Source organism: Xenopus laevis, chromosome 6S (genome assembly GCF_017654675.1).
Source record: "Xenopus laevis strain J_2021 chromosome 6S, Xenopus_laevis_v10.1, whole genome shotgun sequence".
NCBI classification, from domain to species: domain Eukaryota; kingdom Metazoa; phylum Chordata; class Amphibia; order Anura; family Pipidae; genus Xenopus; species Xenopus laevis.
This window is the reverse complement of record NC_054382.1, coordinates 47,484,239-47,490,799: the sequence shown is the minus strand read 5'-3', so window position 1 is coordinate 47,490,799 and position 6,561 is coordinate 47,484,239.

The following is a 6,561-nucleotide window of genomic DNA, read 5'->3' as shown; positions in this document are numbered from 1 at the left end:
TCACTGACCCCATCTTAAAACAAATGCTCTTTAAGGCTTTATTGTTCTTGATACTTTTTATTACTCATCTTTCTATTTAGGCCCTCTACTATTCATATTCTAGTCAATTATTCAAATCAATGCCTGGTTGCTATTGTCTATTGGACCCTAGCAGCCAGGTTGCTAAAAGACTCACTGAATAAAAAGCTAAATAAATTAAAACCCACAAATAATCAATATGATTTTATCACTCTCTACCTCATACTAAAGTTAACTCAAAGGTGGACAACCCTTTTCAGAGTCACTTTTACTGGAATCTTAGCCCAAATCATTGACAACTGTCCACCTCCATTATTTACATATTCAGTCAGGAAGTATTCTCCTTGTATTCACTAAAACCCAGGCTCATTCCCCAAGCGGTCAGATGGTGAAACACGTTCCACTGAATGTGTTTCAGCTGCTCCAAAGTTGAGTGCACCACTACAGCTGACTCTTGACTTTGTCATTGGTAATATTAGGCTTATGATAATTGCCAATACAAAAAATCGTTCCTGATGAATTGTTATTGTGCAGTCCTTGCTTTTAGAGACAGTTTGTAATTCAGAAATAAGTGTTCAAACTTAACATATGAGATCCACACTGAAGTGCTTCCAAGAAGAAGAAGCAGAACCATCCTTAGGTGTATATTATGGCATTAATGGACTATTTTCTTATTTGCAATGCCATAGATCCTCACTATAACAGAAACCACTGCTGTTGAGTTGGCCTGCGTACTAGAGACTTAGAAATAAATATATATTACTGCACCACTTGGAGTATTCAAACACATTTTTAAATGGTCTGTCATACTGATGTGTTTATAGTAACCATTCTGCCAAGCATTTATTATGACAGGTGCAACATTGAAATTCTGTGTTACATTTACAGGTTTTGGGATGTTTGCTGACACTTTGTAATTGCCATGACTAAAATAAATATAGTGCAACTCTCTGGAATATGATTTCCCCCCTCAGAGTAATGTAGCAATATATGAATTGGCAGCTTGCTACCACACTTTATTTTTATGTTTATGTGCTAAGGAAAGCCGAAGAAAAATATGTTTTCATTCAATCATGGGACAAAATAAAAGAGATGAAAGGAACAGTGTTATATTTAATGTGTTATGGCTTTTATGGAAATTGTGCCAGCACAGACTTTAAAAATACCATTAGAATTAATAAGTAAATAAGGAAGTCATCACCATTTTAACACCATAAAATTTGATTTGGCACTTAGTATTTTGACAACATATCAATAGCTAAAAGCTTCACCAAAAAAATGGCAGTTTAAAAAATCAATGAAAACGTGTTAAAGGAATTGTTCAATGTAACAATAAAAACTGTGTAAATATATATGCTGTGGAAAATAAAAAATGTTTCTAATATAGTTAGTTAGCCAAAAATGTAATGTATAATGAGGAGTGACTGGATGTCTAATACAATAACCAGAACAAGAATCCCTCTTGTAGAATATTCTTTCTTGGTAAACTGCTGCTTTGCCATACAGAAGTTAATTTTTAATTTTTTTTTTGTTCCCAGAAGTGCAGGAGGAATACTATCAGAAGTGTTTGTGCACCAGAATAGGGGACCCAATTTCCATTCCCATGCACTGGTTACACAATTAAATGGTAAAGAGATAGGAGGAATGTGGGGAGAGCAGTGACATCTAGGAAGTGCTGAATGTGAAGAGAAAGTAAGTGCCCACCCTGCCTCTATGCCTAAGGCATAGAGGAGGGGCAGGCAATATTTGATTGACAGCTGAGATTTTTAAATGAGTTTACAACAGCTATGAATGCTTTAATAAAAAAACAAATTTGAATTTCATGTTTAATTTGAAAAGGACTTTTATTATACAGCTTTTTATGTCTGGGTGACAGGTCCACTTTGAACAAGCCACAGGTATATTTCAGTAGCAGTGTAATAAGTTTCAATGAGCCATTTATGCAGGAATGGATTCTGCTTTATTTTATGGGTCAGTGGATCTGATCCAGAGATCTGTTCTAAAACCTCTACTGTGAATTAAATAAGGAATCATGCTGTCTGCCAGAAGGGAAATAAAATGGAAGAACTATATAGGCTAAAATCTTTCATTTGTTTGTAAATGCAATGTGTATAGCACAAGGTGTGTGAATAACTTCTGTATCAGAAGGAAAATAGGAATAGACAAGCAATATAATACACAATATTACAGTTTGTATTTAGACAAGGAAAGAGTATTCCTTAAACGGGACCTGTCATCCAAAAAAATATTCCAAATCCTATTAGTTTGTTAAGCAAAATGAAATTTGATTACACTGTATAAATTATTTGAATCTTGTTTCCTTTGGTCTGGAAATTCATACTTATAGTAAAGAGACAGAAGCCATTTTTGTGGACACTGTTATTAAGGCAAGCCTTGCATCATCTCAAAAATCATGCTTGTGCGCCAGAATGGGGGACCAAATTAAATGGTAAAGAGAGAGGGGAAAGTGTGGAGAGCAGTGACATCTAGTAAGTGCTGAATGGAAAGTGAAAGTAGTTGCCTGCCCCACCCCTATGCCTTGCCTAAGGCATAGAGGAAGGGCAGGCAATATTTGATTGACAGCTGAGATTTTTAAATTAGTTAACAACAGCTAAAAATGCTTTAATAACAAAAAGAATTTGGATTCCATGTTTAATTTGAAAATGACTTTTATTATACAGCTTTTTATGTCTGGTTGACATGTCCACTTTAAAAGTAAGCATAGCATCAGCACCAGCCATCATATTGCTGGAAATACCATAGTGTTGTTGGCATAAAACATGTCAAACTTCCTTATAACTCTGTAATACACAGGGGAATAGAGTGGTACATGTACCTTGGGGCTTTCCGGATAAGGGATCTTTCTGTAATTTGGATCTCCATACCTTAGTCCTACTAAAAAAATAAAAACATGTATTAAAACCCATAGGATTGTTTGCCACCAATAAAGATATAATATAGTACAAGGTACTATCTTCTAATTATAGGAAAAAATTGGAAATTATTTTTAAAAATTAAAATTGTATTTATGGGAGATGGCTTTTTCATAATCCTGAACTTTCTGGATAACGGGTTTCTAGATAACATATCCAATACTCTATCTAAATATGAAACATTAAGTCTGAACAAATGATAGTCACTATTGTACTTGTATATTTCCGATTTCTACCCTTTCTGCTTCCTTAAAGGGGATTCTACATCCAAAAAAGGTTTCTTGCATAATGTCAATCTAAGCAATTCATTGAAATGTTCAGTGTTCTGTGTAACTGCAACTGAAAGCAGCATTTATTTTTCTGTTCTTTGGATCAGATGTAACAGGAGGCAAGTATTTTCCATTTCAGCTGGCTTGCTAAAGCCAAGAGTGCAGAACAGGTGAACAGCCATAACGATTACCCTGGGTGTTATAGCATTATTTATTGGCCCAGGAGGGATATGACTATTTCCTGTTACTATAGTAAGTGTGAGCCCATAACTCTTCCTCTTTGGCCTCCAGTTGTTGAACATGGTAGATGCTGCTGGGGAGCCTGGGACACAAGGCCCTATTAAAGAAGAATGTCCTAACTAAAGGAACCATCTCTTTAGTCGTGGAGCAAGAACCCTGTGAATGGGGTAATTAGGCAGTGATAGCCTATCAACTGTACTATTATACTCTAAACCAGACAGATTTATATAGAAAGAGCAGCACTGAACTCCAACATTGGATTTGTAGATTGGAGGCAGCTCTCCCAAGCAATACTGGCCTTCAAGTGAACAGATCATAGTAAGAAAAGGGACTAGGCTAGACCTACTCTTTGTGGTTTCCACTGAAGGGGATCTTTACCATTATCTGATACTTTAAGAAGTGAACTGCAGCCTGCTAACTCTGTCTTCACTGTGGTGCCAGTGTATTTATACTCTGTAACTCAATATTACTGAAACCAATTTACCGCTTACTATCTGATACTCTGTACTATGAGTGTGAGTACTACTCCTTATTTGTTCAATAAACCTGTTAATTACAGGAGGCATTGACATTCTGGGGGGGGGGGAATTTGCATTGTGGGTAAAGAAAAAACAAAATACTGTGTATTTAAACAGCCCTTTCTATTTCTAACCTGGTACAAAAGTTGTTAATTGTCCTTGCACTGGAATTAGAAGGGTTAAACAAAGGATTTTACTTAGGATCTATTATAAACTTTAATGTGTATTCATTCTAGAGGAAAACATGATTTGTTTAATTTTCTGTTATATCATCTATAATTCAGTAATATTTTTCTTACTTTTCTTTGTAAGCACTGGAAGAAGTAACAAAGTCCATAGGCAAAAGAGACTAGTCAAGGGCAGCAGTGGAAGGGGAGAAGAACAAAGAAGTCTGTAACTGTCTGTAATCAATTAATGGTAGCAGCCACTGCCTTCGGACCAGCCAGATACCACTATGTGCTTCAGCTGTATATATGATCCTCCTTCTACACTGCCTTACACTTGTAGTGAGCAGACTGCTACATTGGACAATATAAGAAAAGCACAGATTTCTAGGCTATAATATCATATTTTCTCAAGACAGTTACATGATAAGTAAAACAAATAAGGCATTGTATCTTTGCTCGCTAAAGCAGAGAGTGGATAAGTGGGATGATGGGAAATTCAGATGCAAAGTAAGCAAGTGATGCATTCAATCCCTAATCCACTGACAAGATTCTATCATAAATATTAACTCCTGCAGATACAGTACGGTTTAACAATAATGCAACATAACATTGCTTGATGTTAAATTCAATCTTATCAGCAGTTTACTTTCCTTTATCCTCTGTCTGTGTGAATAGAGGAGTCCACAGCAGGAACGCCCCCACCAACAATCACACTGAATCTGCCCACAGACAGCAGCTTCCCTGACATTCCTTGTGTGTGTGAGAGAGGAAGCAGACACTGGGATTAACCCTATACAGCTCTGCAACATAAAAGCAATGCTTTCATGGCATCTGAACAGATTTTATTTGCATCATACAGTTTCAATAAAGCAAAACAGAGTTTTTATAAATGAGGAAATATTTAAGAAATGCATTTATTTTAAGTAGTTATACAGTAATGTGAGCTGCCAGTTTTATGCCCACTTGTGAACTAGTAATTCTTTTAAAATTCCTTTTAAGGAAGCATGAGTCACACACATTTTAGGAGAAAGGAGAGATCCAATATTTCTTGAGACTTTGGCTTTATTAAATAACAAGCATAACATTTATAGCAGAATAGGTAAAAAACAACGAACACTTTCACTGAACATTTTGGCTGCCTAGCTATTTACTTCTCTTTGCTACTGTTGCAATTTCAACAGTACTATAACCTTCATTCATTCTTTTTAGTGGGGTCCCCTTTCCAGTTTTACCTCTTCTGAGGTTTGTATCAGTCATGCTCTGGAACACTTCATTGAGGATTAAAAGCTCCATGAAAACCACCCTCAGGGAATGCCAGTGGTTCATGCACTTGCGAATCTGCCGCATTCTTCACCCCCGGAGGGGGGCCTGGCTGCATAGCCTGTGCCGAGTAGTTCCGTTAACTCTCAAATGGGGGGTCAATGACTTCTGATGCCCAAAAAAACAAATGCTCTGTAAGAAAACAAATGTATTGTTATTGCTAAATTTTATGATTCAGCTTCATAAACTGTGAAAAAGAGAACAAATGTCAAGATAAGTCACAAAAAGGGTAATGCACTCCTATAATCATTAATACCTAGTGGGGAGTGTTGCAGAACCAAAATAAGGGCCAAAACAGTACTAATAGGATAGGATACGATACGAAAAAATTTACAACGTAAAGCATTTGAAAAAAATCATAAAACAGTACTGGCCAATTCTACATGATAATAAATGTGGTAAGTTTTAGTTCTAAACTCCTTCTGTTCTCCTACACTAGAGGTTGAACATTAAGGGCCATCTTGTGCCCCTCAGACATACCTTGCCTTACCTTACTTACATACCTTAAGTGTCTCTATTATGTGTTCAGGGCTCTTCCTGAATCTCACCTTGCAGGAAGGTGGGTACAGGATTTGGTCTGGACAGTGTCAGGTCCCAAGGCAGGGAAAGTTTATTTAGTGGAAGGAGTTTTATGTCATAGTTTCTCTAGGAGCGAAAGGTGGTGGCAGTTTAGCTAGTGAGCAGATTTCTGGCTGCAACAAGGAGAGTAGTTGAGGTTAACACCCTTTGCAATGATCAAGCTGGCAGACAGGGACACCCCCACCCAGTGGGATCACTAGTGCTGGGGAAAATCATTTGCACTACTCCCCTCAGAGGGATTGAGCTGAATGTATATCGAAGTGTGAATGTTTTCCACAATTTGCCTTGAATGTATCTGAAGATTTAAACTGCCTAAAAGCTATAGCCAAGATAAAGTTAAAACATGAGCCTATCACACAGAGACTTGCATATTTATTATAGCGTCTGAATTTATTTCTATTCAGTATGTACTGTCATTTTATATAAGTCGCAAAGAGATTTGGACAATCACATGTTCTTATTTTAGTCCATACATATGTTTTATATGAACCGCACAGAGACTTGCGTGTTTATTATA